This window comes from Tamandua tetradactyla, chromosome 13 (assembly GCF_023851605.1).
Source record: "Tamandua tetradactyla isolate mTamTet1 chromosome 13, mTamTet1.pri, whole genome shotgun sequence".
NCBI classification, from domain to species: domain Eukaryota; kingdom Metazoa; phylum Chordata; class Mammalia; order Pilosa; family Myrmecophagidae; genus Tamandua; species Tamandua tetradactyla.
Genome location: NC_135339.1, coordinates 56,667,123 through 56,687,877, shown reverse-complemented (window position 1 = coordinate 56,687,877; position 20,755 = coordinate 56,667,123). Strand labels below are relative to the sequence as shown.

General features: G+C 42.9%; 1 protein-coding gene across 50 annotated transcripts in view; it reads left to right on the top strand.

Annotated features, from left to right (window-relative positions):
* Positions 1–20,755, top strand: part of SORBS1 (sorbin and SH3 domain containing 1) — a 229,872-nt gene that overhangs the window by 14,127 nt on the left and 194,990 nt on the right. Inside the window, exon 1 of one of the 50 annotated variants that reach the window (XM_077125554.1) lies at positions 223–2,988. The exons of the other annotated variants lie outside the window; for them this stretch is intronic. The gene's annotated coding sequence lies outside the window, so the exon portion shown is untranslated. Of the gene's footprint in view, positions 1–222; positions 2,989–20,755 lie in introns of those variants that run through there. 50 annotated transcript variants of the gene reach the window in all.

Sequence of the window (20,755 nt, the reverse complement as noted above, 5' to 3'; positions counted from 1 at the left end):
TCTGTTGGCTGTGGAGGTCAGGGGAGGCTTCCTGGTGGAGGGGGACTTGGACAGAGTTGTGAAAGATAGGGTATGAGAAAGGGGAGAAGGGACAACTTTCCAAATGAGGGGAGTGCCATATAGGCAGAGGCCTAGAGGAGGGAGCTGGGGGGGCGTTAGCCAGGCTAAGGAGAGGGAAAACTCAGGGGAGCAGGGCAAAATCAGCTTGGCTGGCATGGGTGGAACTGGCTCCTGGGGGTTGGGTGTGTTAGGCAAGAGAGTCTAGGTTTGATCTAGTGGGATAGAGGAGCCATGGCAGGTGGCTGGAGGAGGACATGGACAGAGCCTTCAAAGACCAAAGGTATATGGGAAAGCAGAGAGGCAAGTCTCACCAGAGGAGAGGAATGACATGGAAAGTTCTATTACAAAATTTAAAATAGAGATTCCAGAAAGGAAGGCATGTTTTTAAACACCTAGTGTGTGCACAGTCTGCACTAAGCACTTTCATAACCTTTGTCTTATAATCTTTGCATCATTTCTGCTTCTATTTTTATCCCATTTTACAGATAAAGGCAACATAATTAGATAGATGAACTAATTTGCCCAAGGTGTTTGTGATAGGGCTGGGATTTCACTTTACTCAGATCCAATGCCAACAAATACCTCTTCCACTATATTCTGCTGGAATATAAGAGGAATATAAGAAATAAGAGCATAATTTGTCTTTGTGGTCCTTATTCCCAGTTAGGCACTTGCTTAAAATGTGGATCCAACTGCTACCCATGTTGTGGCATCCCAGTGCAGCAGAAAATCATAGAGAGTTGGAGATGGTAGGCACTTAGAGCTCACCAGGTCTAAGACCCTCATTTTACAGATTAGGAAACTGAGGCTCAGAAAGGAGAAGTGATGTGTCAGGGTCGATGGCAGAATGCAGATGAGCATTAAAGGAGTCTGTGGACTTTGGACCTTGTGTCTGTTTTGAGGCCTCCCAGTGGAAAGGTTTGTTTTTAGACAACAATGGAAACCTTTGTCTGGGGCAGAGTTGAATCTGAAACATCCTCTGTGTGTGTGCGCGCGCGTGTGTGTGTGTTTTCTTTCCTTCCCTTTAACTTCAGATGCCTTTGAATCAGCAGGAAGGATTCCTTAAAGGTTAAGACCGAAGGCATTTAATAGGTGGAAAGAGGCCGAGGAGGAAGGGAAAGATCAGAAACCACAAAAATAGAAGCCTAAACTCTAGGCTTGGCTAAAAGGAATTTTTCAGGCCTATTATAGTTACTAACCTTTACTGCACACTCACTGTGCCAACCAGTCTTTACATGTTTATATACTTGTCATGGTCTCCCCATTGCCCACCCCCAGCTCCGCATTTTACAGATGAAGAAACTGAGGTTTAGAGAGGCTGACTTCACTAAGGCTACAGCATCAGTAAGTGGTAGAACAGGATTCTCACCCAGACTTGCCTGGGTTAACTCTTTGGCCGTGGTTCTCAACTGGGGATGATTTTGCCCTTAGGTGACTTATGGCAATATTGGGAATCAGTTTTGGTCGTTGTATCTTAGAGGTCACATCTAGCATCTAGTGGGTAGGTTAGGGATGCTGCTAAACATCTTAAAAAGCACAGGTCAGCCCCCTTCGACAAAGGATTATCTGATGCAAAATGCCAGTAGTGCCAAGGCTGAGAAACCCTGCTCACTGGGGACATAGGGGTCTGTTTGCCACTCAGCACACAGGGCTAGTGGAAGGACCATCTGGATAGCCCATCTGGAGAACTTAAGTTGTTCCTTTTGCTCCAGAGGCTTATGTTGTACTTAAAGGGTTGTTTGCAATTTTACGGTGGTGGTAATGGTTGGAGGAGTCCAGGAAGAAAAATTTCAGCAAGGTGTGACAAGTCAGAGTGATCTGGGGTTGCAAGTGAGTTACAGCAGGTAAGAGGTGGGTGGGGTCTGATGTTGGCTGCTGAGAAGTGATTGGGCTACTTTTCTGTGTATAACTGAAATAGAAAGTCAGATCCAGCCAATTGTATTTTTTCTTTAAGAAATGTTTTTATTAAATTCTCATTATATAACTCTGATTACTCACCATCAGAAATATCTGAGAAAGCGATACACAAATTGCACAGCTAAACTCAGATATGGGTATGCTACTTGCCAAATTTGTCTGTTACTTGTTACTGTTTAATCAAACTCTGGTTAACCCCATTCCACTTAGGGGAGAACTGCAAACAGTCCCTCAGTACTTCAAATCTGGGGAAACTCTAGGGCTCCTGGTCTTTCCTCGAGATTCTCTGAGCATGTGATCTGGAAATTGTCAGTATCTGAGTAGAGTTAGAGCAGCCCTCTCTCTGCTGAGAGAGTAGTGCTTGGATCATCCCAAGAAAAGCCATCCACTGCTCCACCCACCATTCCTTCAGGATCCCTCTTTGAGGTCAGACTCAGAAAAAGCTTGCTCTGTGCTCTCATCTCAGAGGGTTCACATCATCAGGTCTCATTTTTGCCTCCACAGCGAGCTCTCCCCTGTGACCCCAGTTTCGAGCTAGCCCTCACTTGCCCAGTTTTTGCTCTGGCCACAAACACATGCTTATAGAAGCGCCTTTCCTCCTGCTGGCCTCGCTGACAGGCACGATCCCCAACTTCCAAAATCTTTCTCTTTCATGAAGCTCTCTGGTCATTCCAGCTACCAGTGTCTCCTCTGTCCTCAGATGCCCTCTGCTTGGATAACTCCTTTGGGTATTTAACCACTCACGATAGTCTGAGTCTTTCTTTTGTGACCCTTTCATCTCTCTGGTGGCTCTGTCATTAACTAACTGTGTGACTTTGGATGAGACACTTAGCCCCAAAAGAGACATAGGGTTGGACCAAGTGGCTAAAATTCCCTTCCAGCATTGTGACAAGTGAGAGTCACAATTATGGAACCTGGGGAGTTTCTCTGAGGTCAGTGGACATTCAGGCTCTCCTTTGATCCCACAGATTCAACCTAGAGCTAGTTGTTAGAAAACTCTCTTCAGGCTAAGTAAGCTCTTTAATATTAATTCTTTTACTCAGCAAATGTTTGTGGAGTGCTTGCTATGTCTAAGGATCTGTGATGGGTTCGGCAGTATTAGAAAGATGGGTCTCTTGGTCTCTGGCTTTGAGTGTGTCTGAACAAAACCATAACCCTGGGTAAGCTCACCAGTATATCAACCTGTGCCTGTCTTTCATACCAGTTATCACAATCTGAAATTACAAACACACCTGAGACCTGAAATATTTTTCAATTTTGTTCTCCGTGCACCCGACACATAATGAGTAAGCAATAATTGTCAAATGAAGGGATTAATGAATTGTACCATTTGATTTGGGTTTTGAAGAAAGGGTAGGATTCAGACATGCATAGATTCAGTGGGGACTGGCATTACAGAAGAGATGAGAGTGGTGTGAAAGCAGGAGAAGAAAATGGTGTGAGCAAACACAGAGATAGTAACGCCTAAAGTGTGCTAGGTAACTGCAGGTCTGTTTTGACTGGACCATGTGGACGGTGAGATGCAAAAAGACTGGAACAGTAATTGCGGTTTGTGCTGGTTTGAGACTTTTATGTACCCCAGAAAAGCCATTCTTTCAATCCTAACCCACACTTGTGGGGGGCAGACCTATTGTTTGGGTGGGACCTTTTGATTAGGTGGTTTCCATGGAGATGTACCTCTGCCCACTCAAGGTGGGTCTTAATCCACTTACTAAAGTCCTTTAAGAGGTAACCATTTTGGAAAAATCTTCAGAGCCAACACAGACAGAGACATTTGGAGATGCAGAAAGAACCCCCCACTGGGGAAGCTGTTTGAAACCAGAAGCCAGAGGACCAGCAGGTGCCAGGCACATGCCTTTCCAGCTGACAGAAATGTTCTAGATGCCATGAGCCTTTCTTGAGTCAAAGTATCTTTCTCTGGATGCCTTTATTTGGACATTTTTATGGCCTTAGAATTGTGAACTTGTAATTTAATGAATCACTTTCATAAAAGCCAACCCATTTCTGGTACGTTGCATTCCAGCAGCATTAGCAAAGTAAAACAGGGTCCGAGGGCAAGGAGACTTGAATTCAAGCTATGTTAAAGGAATATGACTTAGCCTGTAGTGTAGGATGATATCAGTTTTCAGTCTTCAAGGATGGTCCCCATTTTGCCTGTTGTCCTGGTGTGATTAGTCAGAGTGCCCCTTTCACTCTCAACTCTCCCTGTCTGGATATAAACTATATAGTTTTGCTATCCTAAAGGCCATGTGGAGTCCCTACGGGCTTTGTGGTGGGACCTGGTAAGGAAGGCAAGTGCCTGCAGTGCTTGGTGGAGCCTGGGGGCGGGACATGAGTTAGGACGACCTCTAGTCACGGTAATTCAGGCTGTGATGTCTGAAAGGAGATGGTTAGGAGAGACTAAAGGCTGAATTGATACCGTGCTTCGTCTCTAAAATGGCTCTAACATGGTTCTTCCAAAAATAGGCCCCTTCTAAAATTCAGATATCTCGGACAAGCATTTTTCTAAGTTGAAATTATGACTGATAAGGAAAAATCTACATTGTGCCTGTTTCCTGAGCAATTAAAAGTCAGAGAAGCTTCTCCCCAGCCTCTAAAATGGTTTGGTGAAGCATGCTGGCATTCACTTTCCTAACCCCCTCGGCATTGTTCCTTGGAATTTAAAATAGGTTATGAATGTGCTTGATGTCAGGAAAGATAAATCTGTGAGGAGGACTGTAGTCAATACATTTCCTTTTTAAGTAGAAACAATATAAAGAGCTTAATTCAGCTCTGAATCAATCTCACTTTGTTACCATGATTGTGTAAAACCTGAACTGCTTTATATCTGTCTCACACTGTTTACGTTCCTTGATGTTCCCCATTGCAGCTGGTCCCACACAGAGTCAGAGCCTTTTTAGGCCATGCTCAGCTCTCTTCTCTGAGGTCTGTTTTCTTGTGCACTGCAAAAGGGTTGTGCTATGAGTGGTGATGTCATTTTATAAGCAGGGTTTTTCTTCAGAGTGGCAATACAGTGTTGTACCCAAATGAGGTTTTTTTGTCCGAGTTGGAAACTAGATTATTTTTTCTTTTTTCATCCCATTAAAAGATTATTAAGTTTTAAAAGGTGATGCATACACGTAATTTAGGAATCAAAGCCCTGCAAAAATATATGCATTGAAAAATTTCATTCTCACCCCTGCTTTATTCACTCCACTCCCCCCTCTCTCCATTAGGTAGAGTGACCAGGCATTCCAGTTTGCCCAGGGCCGTCCCAATTTATATTCATTGTCCCAATGAAAAGATCAATACTGCCCTCTTTCACTCTCATAAGTGACCCAGTTTGCATGATAAATTACATATTCCCTTGTAGCTAGGTAATCATTTTTGTTAGTGTCTTGTGTATTCTTCCGATATTTGTATATGGAGGTACATACATAAGGGGGTGACATTATACATTGCCTTTGTCACTTAACAGTATATTCTGGAAAACTCTCCATATCAGTAGATATGGTATGTCTTCATTCTGCCAGACTGTCTCTGGAGAGTAGTGTTTGTAGAGACTCGTAGGCAGTTAGTTATGTTGTCTTTCTCTTGGTTTACCAATTTAATTGCTATTAAGGGGTTGCTTCTGTTTACCTAGGAAGAAGTGAAGGGAACATGAAGCCAGATTCCTCCACTTCTGAGAAGTTCAGTATAACCTCGCCCAGGGAGCATTCATTAAACACCAGGTTAACTCGGCATTTGGATGAAGTGTGCCCTCCCTTCATCTCCGTTTTCTAAATTCTTCGAGATCCAGCTTATATGCCTCAGCCCTTCCCTGATCTCCCTGGGCAGAATTCCTTGGCATCATCTTCCATCCACTCATCCATCCATCTCCTCATCTATCCATTCTTCCATTCATCCATTTAATCAACCAGTATTCACGGAGTGCCTCTTTGTGCCAGGACCTGTGCTAGAGATGTAAAAATGAATAAGATGATGAGCCTCTTGTTCTAGGAGATACAGAGAGGCAGATGAGTGAACAGGCAGTTTCTGTGCAGGGTGGTAGTTGCAATGATAACCTTATGCCCAGGGTGCTAAGCAAGCACAGAAGAAGGGTGCTTGGTCCTTTGGAGCTTGGGAAGGTTGGGGAGTTTTCTTGAAGAAGACAAGAAAAAATCAAATTCCTTCTGGGATTTGATTTTTACTTTCTATAAGCATTTGCCTTATCTTCACTCTTAGACTGAAGATATTCATGTTATTGTCATCTCTGGTCCCCACCCCTGTCACTGCAACCCCTGTGTAGTCCTCTATATTTAGTAGCCACTCAAATGAATGGGAAAAAAAGAAACTAAATAAAAAAGATCTAGCCTCAGGGAGTTTATCATCAAAAAGATGGGTGAGGTGGTTTCCTTTGCCTTCATGGTTTAACCAAGCAAGTGATAACAAGCATGGACCCCTCCAGATTGGTGCCTGCCCTTCCCTTTTTGTGTCCCCCCTGCCTTTCACCCACACCCTGATCATCCTTGTTCCCCCCTCCCATCCACTGGCATTGTTTTATCAAGAAACCCCCCCTTGACTCTGAGCAGAATTGAAAGGAAAGAGCTGCAGAAATTGGAGTTCCCTCTCCCACCCCCTTCTTTCATCTTGGTTTCTCCTTTGAAATGATGGGGTAAACTGTGACCCCCAAGAACCCCTGAAGATCAAGAATCAGCATGGTGGCTCATCCTGCTCCTTCCTTAACCTTGTAATAAATCCAACTTTCCTTGTAGTCTTCCTATGCCACAGGGGTTGATCAGGCCAGGAAAATGACCTTTTAATAAAGTTGAAAGGGCCCCTGGGAGAGTAGGGTGGCTGTGAGCAGTGTGCTGTGGCTGGCATGGAAGTGAGTTCCAGGTATGACTCTAATTGTTCAACTGCAGAGGGTATGAATAGTGTCAGATTGTTGTGGAAGAGGGTTGTAGCTGAATGTCAGCAGACATTTACTTAAAACTGGGGAGGAGGTGAGATTCATTTGACAACTCACTGTCCTCTCTTGGTGTCCACATCTGTTCTTCCTTCTGCAGTGCTTTTCATGAGAAATAGGAAAATAGGATGGCATTTCTCTGTAGGTCCATTTTAGACTGAAGTTGGGAGTGTTGTGTGCCTGGCTGCCTTTGTTATCTTTATGTTCCATTAAATCAGTGCTTAAACTTTGAAGAGCATAAGCATTATCTAGGGTGCTTGTTTCAACATGCAGATTACCGGGGTTTACTCTCTCGTGGAACCCCCAGATCTGTATTTTCTTCCTAGATGATGTGAGTAGTGTCTGGATATTTTCAGAAGGAAATAAACTCCAATTCAGATTGGTCAAAAATAGGGACGTTCACTGTCTTGTAAACAGGAGTGGTGCACTGTACATCTTTAGTAGAACCATCATTCATGTGAACTGTGATGTGTGCTCCCTGGAGTTGTGCAGCAGGGGGACTCTGAATCCAGAGGAGGGGTAGCCTTTGGGGTTGATAGTTCCAGAGGCTCAGTGACATCAACAAGCCTCCATGTTCTGTCCATCTCTCTACTCTGCCATCTTGGTGTTAGCTTTCTCTACAGGATAGGAATAAGATGGCTACAGCATTTCCAAATGTCTCAGTAACACACAACAACAGCTAGAGAAAGAAGAGGGACGTGGACTGACTTCTGGCTCTCTCTCAGAAGTAACCCAGCTTCCTGAGGCACCTTTAGCAGTCTACTCATGCCTCCTGGGGCCACATGTCCACCCCTGAGCCAATCACCGTTGACGGGAAGGAGTTTACACCTGGCGCACTCACGCCCTCTGCTGGAGCTCCCTGGAGGAGGGCCAGACACCCAGCAAATGGAGGTGTTCTTAGGAAGGAAGGAGCAGGGACTAGAGGCTGGAAGGACACCTGCTAGGGTCTCCTGTACAGGTGATTTGCAGATCCCACACTGAGAAGCACTGCCTCACGTCATCTGGAACAGGTGAGGGTTCTCTATCTGCATCTCTTGTGTCAATGAGGAAGTGAGACTCAGGTTCAGTAAGTGATCCTACGTAACAAGCTTAGGAGCCTGTGTGGTTTGGGAGTGAGGGAACTGGGATGTTGAAGAGAACTGTTTAGCCCCAAGATAGCAATCATCTTTTTTCCTTCCTTAGGTGTCAAAGAGGCACCTTCATTTTCATTTCTCCTCCATAACTGCAATTATGCGGGGCAGGAAGCTTTCTTGATTATTTTCCAGTGAAAGACTTTTCAGGGCATTAGAAAAAAATATATACATATATGTATATATTGTGCTTTCCCCACTTCCAAATTGGCTTCTGGAAAGCATTTGAAATACTTTCAGCTGTTATTTGTTGGGGGGCCTACTTGTGCCAGCCTGTGTGTTCGGTCTTATGCATACAGTATTTTAAATCCTGAAGACAACTTCAAGTTAGATTTTATTATCCTCACTTTATGGATGGGGAAACTGAGGCTCAGGGTGGGGAAGTAGACTATGGTGGAGCTAGAATGGCAGGCTGCTTAGTGCAAAGGTTCCCCACTCTGCGCCGAGGCTTATCAGCGTCAACCAGCCTTGTTATGCCCCTGAAGGAAGGTTCCCAGGGAAAGGGGTTTTAGTGTCAAAAGAGTTCCAAAAGAGCTGAATGTTTCCTCTGGGAATAATTCTCAGGGCATTAGGCAAAAATATCCTGTACATTATAAACATGAGAGAAACAGGAAACCTGGTTTGTTATATAGCAGCTAAACTGTGCTTAGGACAAATTCTCAAAAAAGCCTAAAGCTTTGTTGAATTTGAAGATGGAAGACCCCCGAGTGAGGATAGGAAAAAAATAGTGAGCTGTGCAGCAGCAATGAGGCGTGCTGGGTGGAGTGTGTCTGAACACCTGGGTTTGAGTCCCGGCGTAGCCGTTTTTGAGCTGTGCGTCCTTGTGCAAGTCATTTGACTTTTCAGAGCCTCACACGTAAAATGGGGTCCTGGACGGCAGTTCGATGGGCGGAGGGAGCTAAGAAGTAATGAGGGGAGCAAGTCTTGTCAACTGTGAAAGGCTTTGCAAAGATGAGGTAATGTCAGGGTTTAAGCCATAGATTTGGCCCCTCAAAATTTTAAGTTTAGTTCAGCTGTACCTGGTTGTGAGCTGTTAGTTGCCTAGCGCTCAGCCGTGAGTAATAGCTGGTTAAGGGCACCTTGTTGGTCTTTAGGATCGTCACAAACAGAAACTGTTTTTACCTGGAAAGCCCCTCTCTGGCTCTGGAGCCCTCCCTGGGCACGTTGCCTGGCCTGCGCCTCAGGGCATGTTGTGCAGGAGCCCGCTGCCTCTGCGGATGCCCTCGGGAAGATAACAGCGAGCACCAGGCAGGCAGAGATAAGTGCTTAATACAGATGGTACAGACTGGAGCTGCTGTGGAGAGCCCCAGGGGCTCTGCATAAACTGGAAGGAGAGAGTTGAAGATGTGTGTTGAGGGTGGATCACAAGTGTGTGTGTGTGGTATTAACAGGTGAGGACCTTTACAAGTGCACCTAGCCCATGCTGCTGATACAGGTGGCTGTGGGGAGAAGGTGTCTTGACTTTGCAAATAGGAAGACAAAATAGTAGGGGAAAGCTTTTTTTTTTTTCTTCTAGTGAAATAACCACAGCCTTGTAGGGTTTTGAGTCTATGGCAGGCTCTTTAGGATTCATTTCTTCCTCCTATCCATTCTATTCCCCTCCTATTTATCAAACACCTTATAGACATTTGTTGAGCCACTTCTGCATGGCAAGCTGAGCTTGATGCTAAGGTTTCAGAGATGAACAAGACAAAAATCATCCCTTGAGGAATCTCATAGATAAATAAGACGATTAGGAAGCTGTGTGATGAGTGCAAACAGGTATGTACAGGGGCCTCTGGAAGTGGTAGGAGGGAACACCTGGCTGTGTCTGGTGGGAGGAGGAGCAGTTATTTCTTGGAGGAGGTGACACCTGAGCTGGGGCTGGAAGCCCGGGAGGGGAAAAGTGCCAAGTGGACCAGCCTCTTGGGAGGCATCCTAGGCAGAATAACATTATTCATTCTCATAATTAAAAAGTTCATGAAAGCCTGCTGTGGGATTGTGGGGCTTGTCGTTGCCCTGCAGGTACTCCCAGTCTAGCTGGGAAGTCAGGGTTGAAGAGGAAATGACAGTGTGATTGCGGTGAGGATATGGTCCCAAGGAACCATGAGATCGCTGTTTAATTCACTTATTGATATTTGTACCAGTCATCCTCCTGAGGACCCCTTTGCAGGTTCTTTCACTGGTGAGAGGCTGTATTCAAAAAGCTGTCTTCTGCCCTAGGGGTTGACCCTGCCCAACAGCATGTTGGACCATGCTGTGAGGCATCTATTCATGCTTCAGATATCTTCTTTATAGAGCCAGCACCAGAAAATTGGACGTGGGTAGGTCATTTCACCTCTTTGGGCTTTGTTTATCTCACTTATAAAAGAGATTGTTGGACCTGATCAATGTTTCTCAAGAGGCTGTTTAGGAGCCACGTACCTTTGAATGGCATGGGGTACTTGCTAAAGCACAGTCCTTTTGGGGTGGTGCCTCCTCCCCGTTCATGCAGTCAGACGCTTTGGAAGCAAGGTCTAGGAATGTGCTTCCAAACAGGCATTTCAGGAGATTTTTAGGCACGCTTGAGTTCTGGGGCCCTTGGGTCACACAATTTCAACCTCTAATCCTTTTCATCCCCAATCCCTTTATCCATATGTCCACAGGAACTAGAAAAATAAAATGTTCATTTTCTCGAGGTTTTATCCGTGCAGTGATGCCTTCAGCAGACAGCTATGTAGTTTGGGTGGCCTGAATCTTGACAGTGTGTGCTTATAAGCTGTTCCTGGGCTGGTTTTGATTTTCCTTGAGAAAGAAAAGCCTTGTTAGCAGGCACCCGTATGTGACTGTCAAAATCTGTTTGTGAGCTGAATCATTACAACCACCCGTCTCAGCTTTTCATCTCTGGCTGTGGAGTGTTTGGCTTTCAGTTTCTGTGTTGTTCTTTCTTGGTCTCCTGCATCCTGAGAAGGATATTTGCATTGTTCAGCACCTGAGCCAAGGTTTCAGTTTCTTTTTGACAAATGGAACCTCCACTTTAGTTCCCATGCAGTTGTCTTTGAAAGGTCATCAAGGGTTGGTCACAATGTTTTGCCTTTGGAGTATACTTTTTTTTGGTGCGTGGTCTGGCAATCAAACTGCGGTCTCCCGCATGGAAGGCGGGCATGCTACCATTGAGCCACCTGCGCACCTGATGGTCACAATGTTTTAATAGCTGCTGCGTGTGTTCTCATTTTTTGTTGTCTGGAAGCGGTTTTGATGTTTGAAATAAGTAAATAGAGCTTTACATAGCGTCTGGGAATTTTCTTTAAGTTTCTTTTCGTTTCCCCTCAGAAATCTGCCTAAGAGCCCCTAAGACTTTACAATGATGGTGATGCTGAGAAGTAGTCGCCCAAGAAACACTGTCAGGCTTTACCCTTCACATCCTTCAGGCGTGAATGAAATAGTTCTCAGGTGAAGGCATGGTCAGGCACGGCACTGTATTCCGGCCAGTCACGAAGATGGAAACCTCAACAGCCAGTGTCCTACACCTTGAAAATTAAGAACTTTCCGCTGGATCTTGGTTTACTTCTGGTTCTCTTATTGTGTTTTCCTCATTGAAATCAGCTTGTAAATGCAGAGTTCTATACTGGTACATTCTGATGAACCTCTTGACCTTACTAGGTGGGGGAAATCCTAAGCCGGCCTTGAAAGATAAAAGTAGTGGATGCAGGTATGTGCTCAAGAAGGCAGGGTCAGATGTGACTCTGACCTGTATTCCCCATGGGTCCCAATAGCCCTCTGCCCGCAATGCATGCTCTGTTAACTTGCTGTTGGAAGAATGCATTTTCTTAAAATGATAGACCAGTAATTAAACTGATGCACAAGAGTAGATAAGTGTGATTTTGAATTTGCCCTTGGTTCTTCCTCAAGTTTAATTTTCATGGAAATATCAATTAGATAGAGGATTAGTTACAGTGCAGAGTGACAGAGAGGGAGAAAAGGCAGACCTTGTGTGCATTTTAAACACTTTGGTACATCTGTTAGATGTTTATTATTTGTCAGTCATTTTGTTAGACAATTCACAGAGATTGTTGGGCAGACACCTTCATGCTGAGTCCAGGGAAACTGAGGCACAGAAGTGAAGTAATTGGTCTAAACTTGCCCAATGGAGTTATGGTCAGGCTAGTTGATCAGTAATTCAGAAGGATTTATAGAGTACCTCCTCTGTTGGCATGCAAAATAACTTGAATTTAGCATTGCAAAAGATGCAAAGGATGATGGAGGTCAGTCTGCCTTGGATATATGCTAAAATCAACTTGTGTTACAATTTCCTCCTTTAGGACTCATGTCCCATACTTTTACATGCCATGATTCATTCAAACATGTATTGAGCACCTAGTAGGTAGCGGACACTTCTTATGTTCAGAAGGAGTAAGACTAAATAAGATAGACATAGTTCCTGCTCTCTTGGAACTTAAGAGTTTGGTGTTAATATAGGAGAAAGAGCATTGAACTATGCCAAAAGACCTGAGTACAAGCCAAAAAAATTTACAAAAAAAAAGGAAAGAAAGGTTTGTACCATTTATAATCTGTACAGTTTGGATAAAACACTTGAGTACCTCTTTTCACCTCATTTTACAGAGGGCATTATCCTAGTGGGACGTTCCAGAGCAGGGCAGGTTAATTAGGATAATGTACCTTACAAAATATTAATTGCTATATACGACTGAAAGTAGGAATAGCTGTTGCTCGTAGAGCGGTAGGTCATAGTGTGGCTCTCAGGGCTAGCAGCATAAGTATCAGCTGGGAACTTGTTGGGAATGCAAAGTCTTGGGCCCCACCCCAGACCTATTAACTCAAGTCTGGGGATGGGGCCCTGCGATCACTAGTTAACAAGCCCTCCAGGTGAGTTTGATTCCTGCTGTACTTGGAGACCCTCAGCTCTAAACTAGAGCCATAGCTTTAACAGCCCATTGCATTCACATTAAAACAGTGATGCTGACCCCTGAAAATTAGGTCAGAAATTCTGGGGGTAGGGTCTTGGCAGAACCCACATAGATGATTCTCACATGGTGCTGAGAGCTGCTGCTCTGCCATGAGGGCAGAAGGTAGGAAATTGTGGGGGTGAGGCACATAGCATTGGATTTACTCGGTTTGAGTCCATGCTCTGTTTATCAACTGTGTAACCTTTGGCAAGAAGACTGGGGCCTGTGGTTCCTGTCTGCATAGTGAGGATAAAAACACTCATCCCTCAGGCTTGAGGTGACAGTCAAGTTAGATGAAATATGTCAGCCACCAAAGATGCGTTAGGTATGTGGTAAACGAATGAGCACTGAACTTAAACGTGGTAGCTGTTTTGGGAAATGATGGTCCTCATCTTTCCTCTCAGCCCTCTTTTCTCCAAGTTAACCCTTTTTAGTTCTTCCTCCTGGGACATAGTTTCTAGCCCCCTTTTTGAGAATTCCATTTTGTCCAATGCCCTTAAAAAAGGTTATGTTCAATTTGACAGATCCACCAAACTACAAAATGCTACCTTTTATTCCAGTAATTCCGATTCTTGGAATTTGTCCTATAGATAAGTCTGCCCGTGTGGAATATGATGTTTCTTCTTTCCAGCATTGTTTGTAATAGTAAAAGACTGGAATAATCTAAGCATCCGTCAATTTAGAATCTCCATGCAATTTAACGTTGTGTGGCCACAGAAAAGATGGAGGATTCTGATATGGGATTCTCTAGGAAAAAGAGTGTGGAACTGCTACCATTTGGGCCAAAAAAGAGGGAAGAGCATCTATGTTTATTTGCTTGTATATGCATAAAACATCTCTGGAAGGACACCTAAGAAACAGTTCATTTTTGGTTGCCTCTGGGGAGGGGCTATGTGGCTGCAGGACTGAGTGGGATGGGGGCTTCTTGCTATAAATCCTTTGGTGCTTTTTTAAGTCATATGCTTGTGATCTGTTAAATATATTTTTAAAAAGTGGGTCCCAAACTGCATCCTTCACATGTGGCCTGATCACTGTAGGTACGGTGGGAATATTATCATTTTTTCTGTGAACTGGCCACTGTACTACTTTTAATGCCATTTAAGATTGCATTTGCTCTTGTCACCATGGGCTCTAATGAACTTTGTGGTCAGGGACAGCATCAAGCTTTATTTTATGTGAATGATTGTCAGGGCAGGTCTATGGAGTCAAAATTTAGAATTGCCCTCAGCCTGTACTTGCACAGTCAGCTTTGTTTCTGGTCCAGAATGCTAGGCTGTCAAGAGCATGTGAATCTTTATTCTCTTATCTGTATCGTTAGCTCTTCTTCCCAGCTTTGTGCCATCAGAATGTTTGATAAGTTGACCTCCTGAGTCTTTCCTCAGCTAAGTCATTGTTAAGAAGACATCAGACTAGGTGTGGCTAAGAATTGAACCCTGTGTCATAACACCTGTATTAGGGTTCTCTAGAGAAACTGACCCAACAGGAGATATCTGTAAATATGAGATCTATAAAGGTGTCTCACGAAACTGTGGGAATGGAAGAGTCCAAAATCCGTAGGACAGGCTGTTAAGCTGGCGGCTCTGATGAACGGTCTAGATGAACTCCACAGGAGAAACTCGCTGGCTGAAGAGCAGTGAAAAAGTCTGTTCTCCCTTGAAAGTCTTCACCTGATTGAATTACCTCGGTGGTGGGAGACCTTAGTTGATTGCAGATGTAATCAGCCACACGTGCAATCAACTGACTGGTGATTTAATACACCAGTCTTCTGGCTTATCAGCCAGCTATGAAACATCTTTGCAGCAATAGACCAGTGCTTGCCTGACCAGACAACTTGGCATCGTTACTTGGCCAAGTTGACACCAGAACCTAACCATCACACCACCAGTAACCTTTCTCTAGCCTATCATCAAGCCACTAAGGACACCAATGTGTGCTTTTATGTATCAAATGTTTATTGTGTGCCCATTTTGTTCCAAGCACTGTGCTAGTACAGAGGATACAAAGAGAAATAAGGCAACCTGCCTGCCTGAAGGGACGTGACAAACTTTTTCTGTAAAGGGCTAGATAGTAAGTAAATATTTTGGCATTTTAGGCCATATAATCTCTGTAACTACTCAGCTGTACCGTTTTAGGGACAAAGCAACCTTAGTAAGTGGGTGTGGCTGTTTCAATAAAACTTTACAAAAACATGTGGTAGGCTGCATTTGGTCCTTTTACCATAGTTTGGTCTAGGAGAAAGACAAGATGAATAGCTCAGTCAAGTTTACTAAGTGTTATTATAGGATATGTATAAAGTACAGTGGTGGCCCGAAGGAGGAAGTGGTGTACATTTGGTGGGAGTGGTTGTTCAATGGCTATATGTTCCTATGAGTGCAAACTATTTGACTTGTTTCATTAGTTTATAAGTGAATCATAGGAGATTTTTTAGATGCTTTGCTGATATTAAGATACATTATTTCCATCTCATTTTACTTGATCTACCAACTTGATAACCACCACAAGAGAAAATTGGTTGATTTTTGGCATGATTTAGCCATCTTAAACCCACATTGGCTTTTCCAAAGGCTCACATTCTTTTCTAAATATCCTCAAAAGATATGTTCTATGATTTTGCCAGAACTCACTATAGGGTTGTAGTTGTCAGGATTTGTTTATTTGTTGATGTTACAATCTGTCCACTTTCCAGCATTAAAATTGGACATTTACCCATGTCTTGTGTCCTCAGACCCCTTTCTCCTGTATGATTTTTTTTAAAACCTTTTATGTTGAAATATTTTCAAACTTACAGGACAGTTACAAAAATACTACGACTTCATCCAGGGAACTCATAATATACCCTTACCCCCCAGATACCCAGATCCACTCATTTCAACATTTAGTTACATCTGCCATATTATTCTATCATCAATCTATTTTCTGAACACTTTAGTGTAGGTTGTGTTTATCATGCTCCTTGAATACTTGTCACTACCATATTTATTTCCTAAGTACATGAAAGCACCTTGTCACTTATGTAACCACCTTAAGTACAATTATCAAGTTCAAAGAATTTAACACTGATAAAAAGCTTGCAGTCTGTATTCTAAATTTTTCATATTAGAGCCCATCTAGAATCATGTATTGCATTTAATTGTCATGTCTTTAGTTGTCCCTTTCAACAGATTTCCCCATCTCCAGCAAACTGTTCAATGGGATTAATCACAATTACAGTATTATTGTACCCTTACCACCTTCCATTACTTGTTTTTCTCATCTCCTGCAAAGAAACCCTACACCCGCTATGCATTAACTCCCATTTCCCCTCTTTCCTACCCCTGACAACCTGTACTCTGATATCTGTTTCTATATGCTTGCATATTTTATTTTTTTATAGCTACCATGGGGCTTAAATTTAACACCCTAAATGTATAGCAATCTTGATGCTTTGATACCAACTTAGCTTTAATAATATACCCAAACTATGTTCCTGTACCCCTCAGTCCTCCCCCACCTTTTTGTCTGTCTTATCACAAATTACATATTTATTCATTGAGTCCCAAACCACTGATTTCTCATTACATTTTGTGCATTTGCCTTTTAGAGCCTGTGGGAAATAAAATCAGAGTTACAAACCAAAAATACAATAGTACTGGCATTTATATTAACCCATGCTGTTATCCTCGCTGGAGATCTTTATTTCTTCATTCATCTTTGACCTGTTGTCCATTGTCCTTTCCGTTCAACTTGCAGAACTCTCTTTAGCATCTGTTATAGGGCCAGTCTAGTGTGATGAACTCCCTTAGCTTTTGTTTATCTGGAAATGTCTTAATTATTCCCTCATTTTTGAAAGACAGTTTTACCAGATATGGAACTTTTGATTGTCAGTTTTGTACTTTTAGCACTTTGAATGTGTCATCTCACTGCCTTCTTGCTTCCATGGTTTCCAAAGAGAAATTAGCACTTAACCTTAATGAGGCTCCCTTGTACGTGACTAGTTGCTTCTCTCTGCAGCTTTCAGAATACTTTCTTTATCTTTGGCATTCAACAGTTTATCATATGCTGCAGCACGGGTCAACATAGGTTTATCCTGGTTGGGGTTCACTGAGTGTCTTGGATGTGAATATTTCTGTCTTTCATTAAATTTGGGAAGTTTTCAGCATTGTATCTTTGAATATTCTCTCTGCCCCTTTCTTTCTTCTCTTTCTAGGACTCCCACAAAGTGTATTGTGGGATTCTTGATAGTGTCCCACAGGTTCCTCAGGCTCTGTTCATTTTTCTTCCTTCTTTCTTCCTTCTGCTCCTCAGATGGGATTATTTCAGTTGTCTTAATTTCATATTCCCTATTCTTTCTTCTGCCTATGCCTATCTGCAATTGAACCTAGGGAATTTTTAATTTCTGCTACTGCAGTGTTTGGCTCTGTTTGGTTCCTTTTCATAATTTCCATCTCTATATTGATATCCTCTTTGTATTCATTTGTTATATTCTTGATTTCCTTTAGTTCTTTGTCTGTGTTTTGCTTTAGGTTTTTGAGCATATTTAGGACCATTTAAAAAAAGTCTTTAGTATGTCCCAGATCTGGTCTTCTTCATTGATGTTTTCTAATGCTTTAATCCTTTCATTTGCCTGGGCCATTGCTTGTTTCATTTGTGTGTTTTGTAATCTTTTGTTGAAACCTGGACATTTTGATATTTTAATGTTTTATTGCTAGAATTTAGACCCTGAGGTATCTGTTCCTTAATCCATCTAGTGTTTTGACAGAGCTTTCCTTGTATGCCAGGAGCTAACCAAACAGAAAAAAAGAGAGAAGAGAGTTATTTTCTAATGGAAAAGTGTTCTCTTTCAGGACGTATCCTGGCAGTGAGTTGAGAGAATAGTTCTATGCCAACCATAGGATTCTCCCTGGTCTTTTCTGCTCATGCATTTGGTTTTGGTCACATGTTTGTAGCCCTAGGAATTTTTCCATTTATGTGCATAGAAATATTCCCTCCTTCCTAGGAAACTGTTTCCTCATGGTTGTGGGCATTGCATTGTGGTAATACAGTCAGCAGTTTGAACACTCTCCCAGTATTCTGTAGGGCAGCTCTGTGAACTGCCTTATACGCACAGGGTGAGTTCTGGTATGGCACGTCCCTCCTACCACCGTCAGACAGACTGGGCCAGACATAAAAGCTTCTGGTAAGTGCATGAGGGTTTCTTAGTTCCCTCTGGAACCAGGACCAGGAATCTTGGCACTGGGAGCATGGGCCAAGGTATTGGGAGGGGCCAGCAGGATACCACAAAGTGCTGCTACTTTTAAGTATACTTTTTCTTGATTTGGCACTTGCCCTGTTACTGCAGTCATATAGTTGTTCTCTGGAGCTTTGAGAAAGATGTTTCTGCCAGTTCTTGTTGCTTGTGCAAAGCGTTTGTGGAGGGATGGAGCCCTGAAGCATCTCACTCTGCCATCTTGATTGGGGCAAGGCTTCCTGTATGCAATTTTGAAGTCGACTGATAGTAATTCTAAGGAACTTATATTATCAATTAAATATGCATGTAATAGTTATATTGTCTAAAGAAAATGTAGAACCACATCAAAAGTGAAAAGAAGACTAAAACACCTTTATGGTGCTGCCACTCAAATACGGTGCTTACGGACATTTTGGCGTCACTTCTGCCAATCTTTTATTATAACTGTGAAATATAATCAAAGCTTGTGATCATACTGCTATAGATGGGGTTTATATGGTTTATAGGGGGAGCCAGATTTGTAGGCTAATTAGAATAGTAAAGTTTGAAAGGGACATGATTCAAATGTGTTCAAAGGATAATGGAAGCATTCAGGAAAATGGGGTCAATTTCACGTGGGCAAGAAGGTGACTGGGAAAATCTCTACAGCACATATGGCCCTTCTTAACCAAGCAGCAATAGTAACTGGAGGGAAAAGAAACAGAATTGTGTATAAGCTGTGGTCACAACCATGTGCTCAATGCATATGAAAAAAAGCTTTGAAAAATGTCCCCACATAATACCACAGTGGGAGTGTTGGTGAATGTGACTTGATTTTCTCTGCTTTTCCAATTGAGTGTATTGCGTCTTGTAATTTTTCTTTAAAGAGCACCACAATTGTGTGCCCCAGTCCTCAGTGACTCTGGGATGCACAGCAGGCTGTAGACCTGCTGCATGATAGGGGAGCTTGGAGCTCAGTCGGCAGTGCCCGTGCACCCTTTTTGTGTTCGTTGTTGGTAGGGAGGAGGAGGAGAAGCTAATAATTTTCTGGTAGCCTAGTCCTTGGTGTAGTCTAGTATTAGGTTGGAAGCCTGAAAGTTCTAGGCAAATCTTGAAATGTAACTTAAATGGTGCTGGTTTCTTCTTTGCATCCCAGCCTGATCAGGTCAGACTTTGCATCTTTGTAATGGAGTCTTTTACATAGTAAGAAATACCTTTAAAATGTTCAAGTACAAAAGCCTGTGTACAAAAGACTGTGGTATGGGAGATAAGTTACATTACTGGGGATATACAGAAAATGTTTACATGTGAATTTCTTTCTCTCCCTTCCCCTCACTTAAAATGAAAAAGCAAACAAGTATCTATTGTCATCATTCCCTCATTTATGGCTCACAGGTTTCCCTCCCCCAGCATTCATTTTCCCCTTCTGCGTTCACAGACAGAAGAATGGGTTCCCGAATTTGGTGAGAGTCTTGTTACATATGCTTCAGACATCCTGAAGTTCACTCTGACTCCACCCACTGGGGAAAGGAGAAGTATAGTTGTTGGACATTCCTGGGTAAAAATTTTGGTGCTGCTGCTTACTAGCTGTGTCACTGTGTGTAAGGTCTTTGAGCTCAGGTATCCTTCTCTATTAAACTGGTGGGATAAAATTGACCTCACAGTTGTTGGAAGGATTGAACTAATGTATGTAATCACCCAACCTAATGCCTGATGTGTAAACAGGTGCTCAATACCTTGTGGCTTGATTGCTAGCTCTAGCCTTGTAAACCAGCTTGTGTGTGTCCTTTACATGGTTATGCATGTAGAGAACTCCTCTGGCCCTGCCTTTATCATCGGTACTTTATATTTTGCCTCATGATTCTCAACATTGACATGGAGTTATAATGGTGTGGAGGGCTGGTGGGAGTTGTGGTCCAACTTAAAGTTTGAAGTTTCTAGTCAGATATATTTTTCACAAGACTTTCTACAAGATTCCTGAAGGGGAGAATGAATGAAATGTCTGGTGCTGTGAATGACTGCATCATGTTTTGATGAAGGCGGTGTTAAACTGGGAAACATACCTGTGTTAAGTAGGGCTAAGAAGTATATACTGATGGAATATAAAGGCAAAGAGGGAATAATGGGCAATGTGGAGAAGAAAAAGGAGGTGAGGCACCTCTGAGTTGGGTTCTGGGATGTGTAAAAGCTTCCACACCCTTCCGTTCTTTCTCTAGCCTATAACCTCACTGGTACTTGCTATGAGATTTATGAGACTCTGGAAAGTTGCCATCTTGATGTTAGTGATGTAACTTCACACTTTCTCCAGGATAGCCTCAGTTTTTACTTTTCTACTTCTTTAAGGTTCTGGCAGATTTCCTTGGTTCAGTCTTATTGCTGATCAGATACAAGATAAAATTAAGGCAGGAGATTCTGCCCTCAATCCCCAGGGCCTGGAAGGCAGGAAGATGGCTCAGAAGGCACTGGAGCAAAGGATGAGAAAAGCATTAACCAATCCACATTTGTTGGCCTCTTAAGATGACAAAGTCATCTCTAAATTAGGGCTCACATATACTTTGGTTACGCTTTGCGCTGAGTTCTCTCTCTACCTTTCACTTTGGCCTGCTGTTAA